The sequence below is a fragment of the Humulus lupulus genome, chromosome 7, assembly GCF_963169125.1.
Source record: "Humulus lupulus chromosome 7, drHumLupu1.1, whole genome shotgun sequence".
Taxonomy (NCBI): Eukaryota; Viridiplantae; Streptophyta; class Magnoliopsida; order Rosales; family Cannabaceae; genus Humulus; species Humulus lupulus.
The window spans coordinates 34,896,101-34,913,485 of NC_084799.1; positions in this window are offsets into that span (position 1 = coordinate 34,896,101).

The window sequence follows — 17,385 nt, forward strand, 5'->3', positions numbered from 1 at the left end:
CTGGACGGATCAAGTTTGGTGGGGGCCTTTCGGCCCTACCAACCTGCTGGTCCTGCGCCGGGCGATCTGGACGAGGCACAGGATGGTCGTCGGGGACAGGCTGATGTCGCGAGCCCTCCCCGGATCTTCTTCGGGAATTTCCTTGAGCTCCCCTGGGCGTCCTCGAGGATGGCTGAGAGCTAGGAGTTGATGTCCTAACTGAACGGCTGTATTGTTGTTGTCTGGTCCTAGGCATTTCCCCGAAGTTTGCCTCTCGATGGTGCGATGAAGGGGTGGAGTTGGCTGCTGGAAGTCTATCCGACCGGCTATACCTGGACCGGTTACCCCGGCAAGACTTAGGAGCCTCACCTTGCCTCTCTCCAACGTTAACGTCAGTTGTGAGAGGGGGTAGTCGGGCCAGGATATCCTTGATTTGCTGGCTGGCCATTGCTAATTGGCTCCTCAATTGAGCGTTCTCCATCTCCACCGTAGTATAATAACACGGGTTCGGATTAGGCGGCCGAGGTGCCGAACTACCAGTATCGTCTTGGCCCGCCGGCTGTTTTCCTGGCCGCTGCTGGACTTCAGGAATTTGTTCATCAGGGATGGTAGCATGATGAGCCTCCTGCCCATCATGTTGTTCTGTCTCGTTACCATGCCTGGACTGAGTATTCACCATAGTTGGATGTTTGCAGCAGCACTAATCGAAATTGCTCTCAATGAAAGCACCAAACTGTTGACGCGGTTCTTCGCCAACAGGTAATTAAGAGAATGAGAGAAAAGGATTAGTGCTAAATGTGAACCGAAATAGATATATGATCTTAGAGGACTAAAGGGGGGACTCAAGACACGGTTTTTAAGTGGTTCGAAGGTTAAAATCCTTCTACTCCACTAGTCACTATTACTGATCTATACTGAGTATTTGGTTACAAAGTATTGCTTACAAGAGATTATTTTTCCAACCCATATCAACTCCCAGGGTCTCCATATTTATAGGAGAAGGCACCTGGAAGTTGGTAGGGAGGTCATCCCGTGACCTTCTTACTTGTCGTATCAATTCTGTGACATTCATGATTAATTCCTAAACCTGACACATAAGTGTGGTCAAATCAATAGGTAAGGAAGTAATGGGCCGCACGGCCCAACCCAATCGTGGGTGTCTGAACACGCACGTTCCTGCTGCGTGTCCGAGAAGTCAGGGGGATATCAGACACGTGATGTCTGATATATGCACATTTACCTTGCGTGTGTTGACTTCTCAAAGGGTCATAGCTCCATATCCAGCTCGTACCGCGAGCTGCATACCGGACTCGACCTTCGGCCTTCAGGGGGTCGGCTCCAGTCTTGGACAATGGAGGCGAGCCCTTGGGGATTCCTCGAGCTAACGACAGAGGCTCCGGTCTTAGGGGAGTTCATGAGATAATTACGATTAGTCCGCAGCTCGGCTTGTTAATCAACCCGTGGGAAAACCAGGGCATACACTAATATTTACCCATTAATCATGTCATTCAAAACAATTACCATTTACTTATTCAATACCTAATAATCCCCAATATATTCTCCAAATTCCCCAAAATACCCCTAGGCCGCGCCCGAGCCGGGTGTTAATCCTCACTGTGACTATTTCGCCAATCCGCTCTGCTCACTAGGATGATCTCGAGCCATATACTATGAATATATCCACATAATAATGTGGTCTCAATAATTTATCACATATAATCACATTTATGCCATCAACTTCCCAAAATTACAAATATTCCCTTATAAGCAAAAAAGGGCCCACATGCATATCTAGTACCCATAAACATGCATATAATATATCCATATAATCATATTACTCATGCATGCCACATAATCATGCATTCAATCAATAATCACATATATACCAAGTATGCCCTCTAGACACGCTAATTAAGGCCCTTAAGCCTTATTAGCAATTTGGGTCGTTACCCTTTGGTTAAGGTATTAAGGAGGAACAACAAGGTTGAGGAAGCGACGTAGGAGCTAGAGTCAGACATCCAGAGTTAGTATCCCGAGTTGTTTAGGTAAATTTCGAGGACAAAATTTCTGTAAGGAGGGGATAGTTGTAACGTCCCAAATTCCCTAATGTGGCTTAATGCCTAGATTATGGGGCCAGGAGGGCCATGATTGATTTAATATGCAATTATGTGATTATATTCATGATTATGTGAGTTATATTATTATATGATGATAATGGCATGCATGTGGGGCCACTTCTTATTAGAAGGACATTTTCATAATTTGGCCCATTGAGGGCATATGTGTATATTTATATACATGTTTGTGATTTATGGATAAGACCATAATGTTATATTGATATGTTCGAGCCATTCGGCATGAGACGATCTTAGAATGCAAGTTCGCGGTTTGGTCATAACGGGATTAAGTACCGGCCTCGGGGTGAGCCTGGAGGTAATTTGATGTTTAGTACATTACCGGGAATGAACGGGTAATGAGATATGATTTATTAATTATTTGAGAATATTGGGAATAACAGAAATTGGAGCACGTTAATTATAATTAACGAGATTAGTGGGAAATGACTGTTTTGCCCTTGGGTGGTTGTTAAGAAATTAAATGGACATAGGGGCATTTTGGTCATTTGACCATGGGATATATTTTAAACTAGGTTGCTATAGAAGGAATTAAATGGACAGCAAAACAGAGACTCTTTTCCTATCTTTCTCGATCATCTCTTCTTCTTCTTCTTCTTGGCTTGAATTTTGAAGCTAAGTTTGAGGATCAAAGCTTGGGAATCAAAGCTTGAGGGTTTAGGCTAGTGACCAGCCATTGAAGGGGATTCAATCCTGTATTTAAGGTAATTTTTTAACCATAATTTTTGGTTTTTTCTCTGTTTTGAGGTTAGTTCATAAGCTTGAAGTTTTGATCTTAGAAATGGTTATTTGGTGTGGTTTTGAGTGGTTGAAAGCTTAGGTTTTGTTGATAAACTAGTGTATATATTGTGTTGATGGTTGGTTGTGATTTGGGATTGAATTGATGAAGGATTGGGCTGGTTTGAATTGAGAAAATGGCAGGGGAGCTGGGTTCGTGGGGTTCGATCGTGACCGAGTTCCTGCAAGTCGCGACCTAGACCCAGTTTAGAGTCTCACATGGCTCTGTCAAGTTGCCGCATTGCGACCCACTAGGGCTAGTCGCGGCCCGCTCCTGGTACCCCAAACAGAGGCTCTCTATCTTGGGCACACGTCGTGACCCACTAGGTCAAGTCGCGGCCCACCCCTCCTCTTTGTGCCACGGTGGGTTTCCATGAAGGTTTAGGCTCGGGTTTTTATTCTCTAAGCTCAGGATCGAATCTACTAACCATTTTAGTAGGATTCAAGGTCCCAGAAGTGAGGTTTTAGACCATGAACCTTTTATTGATTTATTTTATTAATGGGATTTCATATTTGGTTATGACTAGGTGACCGCTAAGGGACTTAAGGACCGATCGTTCTCAAAGGTCGTTCTTTTATTATTTCACACTCGAACCAGTGGTAAGAAAACTGCACCCAGTTTGTGACATGCATGGTTATTGATGAGGCATGTTGAGTGCTCTATATATGGACATTGATTGCATTATAAATGCTTAGCAGCTTTGCTTATCTGTGAATGGTACTGACTTATTAGTCAGAAATGACACTGGTGTCAGTATTGATTGTGAAGCTGCGACTTATTAGTCAAGTTCGGCAGTAATACTGAGCACTGGTCGTATGGTATTGGCTTATGAGTCAAAAATGGTATTAGCATGTTTAATGCAAGCCATAATGATTATATCTAATCAACATGAGCATTGAATGCTTGACCGACCCCAAGTTTGATGAAAACAAAAGCGCTTGTCTAGTCTAAAGGCTAGTTACTTAGAGCCAAGGCTATAAGCTCAGGTGACTGAAATGTTACATCGCTATAAAGGCGCGGGAACCCAGAGATAGACTTATCAGTCATCTATACAGAAATAGACTTATCAGTCATCTTTCCAACGTGTGACTCATTAGTCACTTATCTGATTAGGGATGCAAGCCTCAAAATGATTACATGATCATTTATTTATATTGTATACATGCAGTAATAAGTTTTCTTGCTGAGCCTTGGCTCACAGGTGCTATGTAGTGCAGGTAAAGGGAAAGAAAAGCTCACCCAGCCTTGAGTGGAGAGCTTAGGTAGAGATGTGTACATATGCGGTTGCTTGACCACCACGGCCAATGTGTTTCTCAAGGGAACTAGGGGCTAACCCTATTTTTGCTGCTTAGGTCGGTGGGTTGTAATTTTTATACTGTGACCATTTTGGATTGTAAATAACTTTGTAAATGATTTTATTGGCCCATGTACAGTTTAACATTTTAAAATTAAATATATCTGTTCCTTTTGATCGATATTTTCACCCTGGCTTATTAATGACACCTAGATGCACGTTTATAACCTAAAGACTCATTTAGCGAGTTAAGCACTATTTAAAGTCCACAGTAACGGTCTTGGAGAAACCAGGGTATTACAAAGTCGTTCAGGGAATATAGGCTGAAGAGCAGTAATTAGGGTCAGACCCCTCCGCCAGCTCCTAAAAACTGGCAACAGATGCTTGCTAATATGCAAGCTAGGCTGCAGAGGCAGGAAGAAGAGATTCAACAGTTGAGGCAACAACGAGTTGCGACAGGAAACGCTGTGTCAGAGGCCCCACCTACTACTGCAATATTAGCATTACAATAGCTGTTAGGGATAGAGAACCGTTGGGAATTGTTATATGAATGGTTCAGGAAGCAGCACCCTCTGGTTTTTTAGAGTAGCGCAAATCTACTCAAAGCAGCATAGTGGATGATCATGATTACATCCATCCAAGATTTTATGAGAATGGTGGGCAATGAGAGAGTGGCTTATGCCGCATATATGTTTCGAGAGGATGCCCGAATCTAGTGGGAGGTAGTATCCCCAACTAGGGACATTAATACATTGGATTGGGAAGAGTTTAGAACATAGTTCAATGAATAGTATTATAATGAGGCAGTTAGGGCTGCAAAAGCTAAAGTTTGATGTAGGCTTGGTGTCCACTGATGGGACAAGGAAGGAAAGATTCCTTCAAGGGTTGCGGTCTATGATAGCCCAGAATGTCATAATCACAACCCTGCTTGGAGTGACGACATACAGTCAGGTAGTAGAGAGAGCCCTTATCGTAGAGGGCACTAAGAATTAGATTTGGCACGAGAACGCGACCAGAAGAGATATGAGGAGGACGAGACCTCCCTTTACAAGATCATGTAGGGACGGAGGCCCTAGTGACCAGAAAAGGAAGACCCTAGATACTGTTTTGGCTTCCGGTCCTAGAATGAGGCCACGGGGTGTACATATTGGCCGCTAGGGTGGTAATGAGAACTGGAAGACATATCCAGAGTGTGCCAGATCTAGAAGACGCCATCTGGGGGGAAATTGGTAGAATCCAGGAGACGGGTAAGATCACTGTCAGTGATAGTAGACTACAGAAATTTGTCAGTTGACCTAGTAGATTTAGGTATGGCCGACTTTGACATGGTTTCTATATATGGATTTGTTAAGAGAAGTATGGGGCAACCATAGATTGCAAAAAAAAAATATGGTAACCCTTGGGCTTGAGGGTGAGAAACCCTTCGTACTTATTGGCACTGTGCATGGACCCCATATACTTATGATAATTGTACTTAGAGCTAGAGACCTATGGCAAGGGGAATGCATAGGATTCTTAGCTAGTGTGGTGGATACCACTTAGGTCATGCAAGTGGGACCAGGATAGACTAGATTAGTTGGTGAATTTCTAGATGTGTTACTAGATGATCTGCCAGGGTCACTTCTACACCGAAAGATAGAGATGTGATTAATGTGGTGCCAGGGACGGAACCAGTGTGTATGGCACTGTATTGAATAACTTTAGTAGAGCTGAAGGAACTAAATGTTCAGTTACAGAGTAAGAAAATATTCTCCAAGGTGGATCTTCGATCTGGTTATCACTAGATGGGGATCAGGGAGAAGGATATACCGAGGGCTGCTTTGTACCAGATATGGGTATTATGAGTTCTTAATCATGTCATTTGGATTGACTAATGCACCAGCAACATTTATGGTTCAGATAAACAGGGTGTTCAAAGAGTATCTAAACTGGTATGTGATCATCTTTATCGACGATATTTTGGTATAAGTTATGTCCTTATATGGATAGAAAAAGTGATTGCCTATGCTTCATGTCAATTGAAGAATATGACCAGAGCAAGAATAGAATTACTGGTGGGCCAGTTGGCCAACATTATGCTTAAGTTTACTCTATTAGAAAGGATTAAAAAAACGGTTGAGTGACTGACAGTTGGGAAAGATTAGAGGGGATGTCCTAGCTGGAATAGCTAAGGACTATACAGTGTCAAGCATGCATTTGTTAAGGTATAAATGATCGGATTTGTGTTCCGATGGAACTCTTATCAAATGGGAGATTCTGGATGAATCCCATATTACCCCTTATTCTCTACATTCAGGCAACATGAAGATGTATAAGGATCTGAAAGCTTTTTATAGGTGGCCTGGGATGGAGAGAGGCATAACTGAGTATGTGGAAAAGTGCCTGACCTGTTAGCAGGTCAAGTCAAAGTATCAGAAACCAGTAAGGCCATTACAACCTTTGAGTATTCCATGATGGAAGTAAGAGGACATCACAATGGATTTCACGGTAGGATTGCCCGGGATAGTGGGCCAGCATGATTTGATCTGGGTCATTATGGACCGGTATACAGAGTCAACTCACTTTTATCAGTGGGGAAAAGCAATACAATTGACCAGTATTTAGCTCTCCAGGTGAGAGAGATAGTAAGCCTTTAATGGACTTTGAGATCTATCTTGACGGATAGGGACGCCATATTTGCTTCCAAGTTTTGGGGAAATTTATAGAAGGTGATGAATATACAGCAGAGGTCCAGTATTGCTTATCATCCTCTGACCGATGGTCAGTCTGAGAGGACCATCCAGATATTGGAGAACATGTTGAGAGCATGTGTACCAGACATTGAGCGGTCCCGGAGTAAATATTTGCCTGTGATAGAGTTTTCCTACAACAACAGCTATCGGGAGACCATAGGAGTGGATCCTTATGAGATGTTGTATGGCAAAAAAAGCAGATCACATATTCACTAGGATGAGGTGGGTGAGCGTAGATACTTAGGTCCTGAGGCAATTTAGAGGACTAGTGAGACTATCGAGAAGATTAGAGCTCAGATGCTCACATCACAGAGTAGACAGAAGGGTTATGCGGATACAAAGCATGGGAACGTGGAGTTCCAGGTGGGAGAGTATGTCTTCCTTAGAGTCTCACCACTGAAAGGGGTGGGGGGGTGAGGAGGTTTGGAAAGAAGGGCAAGTTGAGCCCTAGATTTTTAGGAACTTTTGAGATCTTGGAGAGGATCAGTCAGGTGGCCTATAGATTGGCCTTACCTTAGGCATTGTCGGCCATGCACAATGTGTTCCATATCTCGATGTTGGGGAAGTATGTATTTGATGAGACTCATGTTCTGATCTACGAAGATCTGGAGCTGCAGATAGACTTATCCTTTGAGGAGCAGCCAGTCCAGATATTAGGCAGAAAGGACAAGGTCATGGGGAATAAAAGCATACCTTTGGTTAAGGTATTATGGAGAAACAACAAGGTAAAGGAAGCGACCTGGGAGTTGGAATCAACCATGCGGGACCAATATCCCAAGTTGTTCAGGTAAAATTTCGAGGATGAAATTCCTATAAGGAGAGGATAGTTGTAACATCCCAAATTTCCTAATAAGGCTTAGGGCCTTGATTAAGAGGCCAGATTGGCAAATTATGGGTTTTATATGATTAAACGTGAATTAATTATCATTTATATGTATATGTGATATATATGTACAACATTACTTGATTATGTGAGTTATATTATAATATGACTAGATATGCATGTTTAGGTGTATTAAATATGCATGTGGGCCTGTTTCTTATTAAAAGAGCATTTTCGTAATTTTGATCCGTTATGGGTATATTTGAATAGATCTGTGCATATATGTGATATATGTATGAGACCGCATTATTATGCGGATATAATTGGGTTAGTAGGCACGACGCGATCCTAGGAAGCAATTTAGCAGAAAAGTCATAACAAGACCAAATACCCGACTCGGGGTGAGCCTAGAGGTATTTTGGCCATTTAGTACATATATTGGGGCAAGGGTAATGCGAATAAATGGTTAGTGATGCATATAGATATAGATGAGATTTATTTAAGAAAATGTTGAGAAATTGTGGCCAATGACCATTCTGCCCCTATGGGCATTAAAGGGCAAGCTTTGGGCTTAAGGGCATTTAAGTCATTTATGGGCTTTGTCTATACTTAGCCATAGTAGAAAGCTGTAGATTAGAAGGAAAGAAACAAAGGAAACAGAACAAACACTCTCCCTTTCCTTCTCTTTCCCGTTTCTCTATCTCTCTCTCTCTCTCTTGGGATTTTGCCATTTTGAAGGAGGAAAGCTTGGAATTTGGAAGCTTGGGACTATGAATTGGTGTAGCAGCAACCTAAGGTCGTTCATAGCAACATAGGTAACAATTTAAACCTTTGAATCTTTGAGTTTTCTGTGTTCTTGGTGTGTTCTTAAGTCTGAGGGTTGATTATAGATCTTGGAAATTTGTTGAAGTTTTTAGGGAAAACTTGGTTGGGTTTTGTTGCTTTTGATGAGTAGAACTGATTTCTGTGGTTAATTCTTGGTTTGGGAGTATTGAGGGATTGATTTTTAGAGCTTTAGCTTAGGGAAATTCGAAGAGAAAAACCCAGAAAAATCAAATTTCTCGTATCAGCGCTGTAGCGCTAGGTTGGGAGCGCTACAGTGCTAGGCTGCGTTTTTGGGGGATAGAGTTTCTGACTCTAGCATTGTAGCGCCCTATAGGTAGCGCTGTAGCACTAATCAGCTTTCAGAACCTGATTTTTTGGTACTTTTTAGGGTTTTTGCTCAGGGGCTCGGGGGACAATTTCACCACCCCGTTTGGTGGAATTGGAGGTCCCGGGAGCATGGGATTGGACTCGGGGTTCATTTATGGAATCAAATGTTGATAAGACATTATCTATGGCTTGTGACTAGGTTGTCGCTAAGGCTCGGGACAAGATTGTACTCGGGGGTCGCTTATATCCAGTGCTTGGACCATAGGTAAGAAAACTGCACCCAATGCGTGAGATACATGATTAGGGCTCGACCCCATTGTTAAATGTATTATGGTTAGGGCTCAACCCCATTGTTGAGTATATTATGATTAGGGCTCGACCCTGTTGTTGAACATATTATGATTGGGGCTTGACCCAGTTGTTAAATCTATTATGATTGGGGCTTGGCCCAACTGTTAAATGTGAACATGATTAGGGCTTAGGCCCAACTAATGAGCATGATTATAATTATGCATGTGTATACCGGTGTAAGTACATTGTAATGTGTTGTATCTGTGTATGATAAATTTATTATATGTATGTTTGTTCTCGGCGGGGAGGTTCGACTTATAAGTCGGAAGCATGTCTATTGCACCTAACCAAGAGCTCGACCTGCTAGTCGAGGGTAATTTTGATTAAAAAGAGGATTGGCTTATAAGCCAATGGAAAAAAAGGCCTCGCCTTATAAGCCAAGGGACTACAGGGGCCCGGCTTATAGGCCGAGGGACTAAAAGAGGCTCGACTTATGAGTCGAGGGATTTACAAGACTGACTTATAAGTTGAGGGTTTACAAGGCTCGACTTATAAGTCGAGAGTTCACAGGGCCCAACATATGAGTCGAGGGTTTACAAGGCTTGGCTTATAATTCGAGAGTTCACAAGGCCCAACTTATGAGTCGAGGGATTGCAAGGCTTGGCTTATGTGTAATGACCCAACTATTTCTATGACCTTGGACCATTAAAACTACTAGACATAGCTACCACTTTGATACAAACATAAGAAATAACATAACTTTATTGAAAACCCAAAATATTGTATCAAATATAAGATAAAATAAAATAAAATTGGATATGGTATTGGATCCCATTGTTTACAAAACATAAAACATACTAGTTGCAGAATTACATCAAAACATAATTTAAAAGAATAAAAATTAACGTCATCCTCGATCAACATGTAGTCCATTGAATCCATTCATCCTTAACACACAAGCCAAGCTGCCAAAAATCCTTCCGCCTTCCATAATCATTTTCCTGTATCACACTAAAAAAATAGAGTGAGCCTAATGCTTAGTAAGGAAAATCTACTAAAAACATACATCATAATTCATAAGCATAAGACTATATCATAAAAACATATACTATAAAACATATGACTATAAAAACATATATCATATAGGGCTACAATATTAATGGCCATTAACTCATTAACATGGCATGTGATAAACCACCTAGGTCCTCTGTCTACTAATCGAGGTAGGTTAGATCACATGGTAGTATACGATAACCCATCTAGGTCCTCTACTAGTCGAGGTAGGGTAAATCATAACTCTAACCCATGAAAATAATAAATAATCTTGGGGTTTGCTATCTAAGAAACTATAAGCCCCAAGGACTACAAGACACATTTATACATATATATCATAACATAAACGTATCATAACATAAACATAAAAGCACATATAATCTATCCTATTTTCCTTACCAAAATCTGGGATATTTGGGAACAAGAATGGGATTAGAACACTCCTATAAACCAACAGTAAAAGTGGTGAGAATCTCTAAAGAATTAATATGAAATGAGAACTAAACCATCAAGAAGAAACTTACCAAGATTAACCTTAAGTTTCAAGAACTTAAAATACCTAATCAAGAATCATAAACAAGAGTTAGGATCTGGATAAAAGAAACGAAAGAAAACTATAAAATCATAAAGAATTGAACTTAGGAATAAGAATATCTTGAATGATCTTATGGATTGATCTAAACCTCAATACCGAAATCACACTATATCTCACTTCCCAAGTGTTTAGAAAAGCTTATAATGATATAGCTTTTAACCCAGAACCCAAGTGTATCTCTCTATAGTAACATTAGCACCTTGGAGGCTCTAATCAAATGCTTGAAGAATGAAGAAAATGGCTGAGCACTAGGTCCTATATATAGAGTTCAAGGAGTGAAACTAACCCATTTTAATTTGAATAATTAAATGATTATAAAATGAAAAAGATTTGAATTTTCATTCAAAAGACGCCCAGAACTTGGTCAAAATCGTTCAAAGGCAGATCTAAGTGGTTAAGGCTATTTTTTAAAATTGAAAAACCAAACTTTTAAAAAAAACACACATGGAGCCGATATATCGCCCCCCATAGGCGATATATCGCCTCCCCCTATATTCCCGAGCCCCGTTTGATCGTTCGTGCAAAGTCGACGTGTTTTTCGTATCTTTTGTAGGCGATATATCGGCCCCTATGCTGCGATATATCGACACACGTTGATATATTAAACACGTATTTGCACTTTTTCCGCATAATTTGAATTGGATAAACAGCTTTGACTGAGTCATAATACGATCCTAAAGCTGCGGGAAGGTTCTAGAGCTTCTAGATCTTTCTTGTATTAAAACTATTCATCAAAAATACTTAATTCCTTGATAATCATGATTATGACAAGTGTCACGCTCTTAATGGTTATATCTAAACCTTAGGTTATAATAAATATATATCTAGGACCAACAATATTAATCAAACCTCATGTTATAATTAATATTCTTAAACTATATGTTAAACTTATAAAATCCATTACTGCTACTATGAGTTTCCAACTAAGTCCCGACTTGGACCAAAATTTGTGGTACCTAACATACTACAAACTAACCTTACTATTACTACTACTGCTACTGCTACTGCTACTGCTACTGCTACTGCTACTGCTACTGCTACTGCTACTACTACTAATGCTACTGCTACTACTACTGTTGTTGTTGCTGCTGCTGCTGCTGCTACTGCTGCTGCTACTGCTGCTACTACTGCTGCTACTGCTGCTGCTACTACTGCTACTGCTACTACTGCTACTACTACTCTTACTACTGCTGCTACTACTACTGCTGCTGCTACTGCTACTACTCCTGCTGCTGCTACTCCTACTACTAGTCGTGATTGACATTATGCGCGTTGAGTGCGGGCTGTTATGGCTAGGCCACCCCGAGAGTGCATTATGCACTTGAGTGGCTCGGATGCCAAAGGAATGAATGGGAGTGCATTATGCACTTGACTGGCTCGGATGTCGAAGGAATGAATGGGAGTGCATTATGCACTTGACTAGCTCAGATTCCATAGGAATGAACGGGAGTGCGACATGCAATTATGTGACTTTATGGTCACTTGTACAATGTGGATATGCTTGGTTCCAATTATTACTGTTGAACATGGTGTTATATTTTGTGGACTATCTGAATTTGCTTTTGTATTTTCTTGCTGAGTCTTTTGGCTCACGAGTGCTTTTTTTATGTAGGTAAGGGTAAGTAGAACCTTGGCAAACCATGAGTTGGAGAGAATTAGGGGCGATGTGTACATATGCAGTATGCTCGACCGCCGCGACCGAGGTATTACAAGGGAACTGGGGTTGGACCTTGTTTTTCTGCTTAGGTCCGCTTATCTTGTAATCCCTGAGTTGTAAACAAATTTTAAACTTGTATTTTTGGGATCCCATGTAAATTCTAAAGTTTTCTTTTAATGAAAATGTTTATTCGTTGACCAAGACTTTTAATATGTGAAACCTTATCGGCTTTAATCACATGTTTTAGACCAAATGACTCGTGTAGCGAGTCCCGCACTATTTTAAACATACATGGTAACAGACCCTAATTAGCAGGGCGTTATAGCACAAATTGTACCACATGCCTGTACTTCCTCTGAAGAAGAACCCAAGGGAGACTATGATCCTCCAAATGATGAAGAACAAGACGAGGAGGATGGCGAAGAGGCTGAAGCAGAACTGGAAGATTTGTGAGAAACTGAGTCTAAGCCCTCAGAAGACATTCCTATTTCCTCAAAATCTCCCGGCTAGAAAGCTATGGAATTCCCAAATCCACTCTCAAAGAAGATTGTGGCATCTCAGCCCAAGTCAGGTATTGCATTCAAAGCTCATTCTCTGAATTTTTGCTTCAATGGCAATGAGAAAAATATGAAACATTATCTGCACAGGAAATTTTTTTGTGAGAATTTTTTTTGTTTATCTGCCCATCATGTGTTTGGGGTCCTGAGAAATAATGAGGAAAGGGGTTTGTTGTGCACTCTCACCGATTATGATGGCTTGGTTTCAAGGGTAGCTCAAGAATTTTATGCCAATATTAATGATGAGTTGTTTGAGAAAAATTCTCTCATGTTTGAAAAGGTATATGTTCGTGGGCATTGGTACATTATTAATGTAACGCCCTGGATAACCAAGACCATTACACTGTGTGTTTGAAATAGTGCGAGACTTACTAATCAAGTCATTTAAATAAAAATGTGAATCTAGAGACATAAACAGGTTAGGTTTAAAAGGTTTTGGTCCTAAATGAATAATTTTCTTTAAAATAAATGTTTGGTACATGGGGTCCCAAATCAGGGTTTAAATAACATAACTACAAAATTTCCAAATGTTATAAACAATTAAAGCCACTCTAGTGGCAAAATACACGCTTTAGGTTTCCAGTCCATGTACAATCCCTCGACCGTGGCGGCCGAGCAGCTGACTATGTACATCTCGCCCCTAGAGCTTTCCAACTCATTGTCAACTCATCTTACCCTTGCCTTTACCTGCACCACGTAGCACCCATGAGCCGAGGCCCAGCAAGAAAACACAATATCATAGCATAATCAGTACCAGTAACTAAGTACTTCACAAAGCATAACCAGATGATTTACAAGACATTAATCAATTACCCAGAAAGCGATAGCATTCATTCAATCCAGGACATCAGGAAATAACCAATAATCAAGTTTCCAGATATTCAACATATCATAAAAAACAATTAACAATAGTATATATGTCAAGAAACAACTAGGGTTAGCGCCTGTAGGCCGCACCTCTATTTAACCCACTGTCTTTGGCTCGCTTAGGCAAAGCCCAGTGTTCACCCCACTGACTCCAGCCCGCTTAAATCGAGCTCAGTGATTTTTAAGCTGTCCTCAGCTACCAGTGGCTGAGCCGCGCCCTGTGCGCAAGTATTGATTCCAGCACTCTTAGGTCATTTATCACATGTCCCTGTGGTATAATACCACCTCATGACATTAATACAATTATAGGAAGCTCTTAGTCCCAACATATTCACATGGTTTATCACAATCATATAACAATGCATACAAATATAGGGAACACTTAGTCCCATCCTATCCACATAAACGGGTGCAGTTTTCTTACATTTAATTCCAAGTGCTTTGATTGGGAAAGACGACCCCCGAGCACGATCTTGCCCCAAGCCCAAGCGTATACCTAGTCACAAACATGATAAAGGATTCCATAAAAATAAATGATTAAAGGTTTCCAGACCAAGGTCTAGCCTCCAAGACATCAAATTCCACCAAACACGGTAGTGGAATCGATTCCGGGCACTCTAGGTTAAGTTCCTACGCTCAAGAACTCCAAAAAGGCCAAGAATGCCCTTAAGGACCGCGGCTCAAGCCTGCCATGCTACGGCTTGCTCCCAACCAGAGGCCCCAGCCTCGCCCAAAAGAGACACGGGTCGCGGCCCTACATACCCCATGCCGCGGCCTGCCCTCTTTCTCCAGCACCATCTGTTCTAGAGGGTCGCGACTCACCAAGAACTATGACGCGGCCCGAACCCTTTGAACCCTGAAAAGCACCACTTTCATCCACCAAATCTCAACCAAACTCACCCAAAATCATCCCAATAACAAATTCTAATTATCCAGCGGTTCAAGTATACTTCCAGTGGCAAAACCCATAGGAAAACTAACCTAAGGACTCATCAAAATCACATTTTAATCCTTGAAACTCAGAAGCTCATAAACCTCCTAAAACATCTAGAAATTCATAGAATTCAAGGGCTAACCATAGTTAAAAGCTTACCTTTTTCTGAAGAGCAAATCCACCTAGAAGTTGTAGAGCTAATCCCCAAATTCCAAGCAATAGAACCTAACAAGAATTCAGCTCAAATCCTCACCCAAAGCTTCAATTCAACTCTCAACTTCAAAGACCCAAAAACACTTAGAACTCAGAACTTAAGCATTAAAACCTTAATCCAAATCTTACCTCAAACTCTGCTTGAATCCACCATCAATTTCTGAGCTAATCTCCAATTCTAGAGCTCCAATTCTTGTCAGCCCAGCCCAAAAAATCCCTTGGTTCAATGGATAGCTTAAGAGACTCCTTGAGAGGAAGGATAGAGAGAAGAGGGAAGGGTCAGTTATGGCATTCTCTAAACACTTCTTTGCCTTTTGTCTTATCTAACTTAAGCCTCTTAGGTTAATCCCAAAGCTCGGGGTACCAAAAACATCCCCGAGGGAGAAATGGTAAATTTCCCCAGTATTCCCACCAAGGCTTCCTAACCTCAAATATATCTCCAATTATTTATTTCCATAACCCGATATCCCAAATAACTTTCTAATACCCAAAATACCCCTTGACTTGCCCCAAGTCGAGTATCGGGTTCCGTTGTGACTTTCCCGCTACTTGCTCCCAGGATCGCCTCGTGCCAAATGCTGCAAATATAAATTTATCCACATAATAATGTCGTCTCAAAAATTTATCTCATTTATGCCCTAACGAGCCAAAATTACAATTATGCTCTTACAAGCTAAACAGGGCCCGCATGCTTATCCAATACTCATAAACATGCATTTCACATAATCATGCATATTCAGCATTAATTCACATAACTTCCAATTATGCTTTCCCGGCACACTAATCAAGACCCTTAAGCCTTATTAGTAATTTTGGGTCGTTATAATTAACCCCTCTAAGATAGCTAGAATTCTTAAACTACCTCTTGTAGTTCGAAATGGCTCAATTGATTTTGCCATAGATCAGGTTCTTTTCGAATTGGATAGTTAAACCATGGTTTGGGAGCCAAATGCAGTCCTCAAAGTAACTGACCTTACTCACTTTCATGCTATACTTCACAAATTTTCCATCAACAATTGGGTGCCTACTAGTCATACTTCAACCATTACCTATGACATAACCTTCCTTCCCTTCAAGATCAGGACTGGTGTAAAAATTGATCTTGCCTCTCTTATTTTTGACCATATCATTGCTTTAGGTAATGCCAAATCTAAGGATCAATATTTCATTTTTCCTTATTTGCTCAACAAATTGCTCGATTCTCAATGTCCTCTCAAATTGGAGTATGAAGTATTGAATCCTCCAACTGCTGGGACAACCTACAAGGTGAAGGGCGAGTCTTATACTACAAATAATACTAAAGGACTTGATCTAAAGTCAGATGTTTCTAATTCTGGTTCCTTTGAACTCGCTCTTGTCAAACCCACTCTAGAATTGTTCAAACATAAAGTTCACAATCTTCAGAATTGTCTCTCAACCATTGAGAAACTGCAGCGCAACATTCTGACTCAAATATCTGCTGATCCCTCCAAATGATGCCATCTTTCTCTGCTTATGTTTCGCTTGCATCATTTTTATTTTCAATAAATTGTAAAAGAATACTTTAGGGTTTTTTTCTCTGTGATATTTTTGTTATGTTGTTTCTATTACTCCTTTGGCTTATTGATAGACAAAAATGGGGAGTAATGTTTGGGAGTCTTTATTTTGTTGGTTGTTAAACTTTCTCAAAAGTTAACATTGTTTGTGTGCTATTTGTTATGTTTGAGATGTATTTCACAAGGCAGTAATTGCAATACTTGTTTGCACTAACCAATTTGTTTTTACAGGAACTCTCAAAATAAATTGTTAAAATATTTTTGTCTAACAAGTTTCCAAAGGGGGAGATTGTAAAATCCTTTGATTGGCTAACTTAACATTAGACAAAATATTTTAAAGTCATTTAGAAAATTGTGGCATATCTAAATTGATTTGTAAATTAATTTACTTGATTATGAATTAGTTGTCACTTGATTCAACTCTTTGTAGTGTGAATACATTATTTTTTACCATATTTATCACAAAATTATCATTATTGGTAGAATAATGTATTTGACTTATTCTTTGTGGGTATTTTTAGGGATTATGTTCTTTAAGGATAAAAATATTTTTTAAAATGAACATGGTCAAAAGAAATGACCAAGTTCGTTAAGCCAAATAAGACTGATGCCCCTACTGACTCAACAGTTTCCTATTCTGTCGAAACTGAATCAATCTGGTTGGCAGATTTTCTAAAGTCAAAGAAATTTGCAAATATTCTTGTATTAATTAAAAGATTTCAGAAAGAGCTGCTTGGTCGACTTTCTCACCTATAAATACCTTGCTAAGGCCTTTGAAAAAATTATCTAT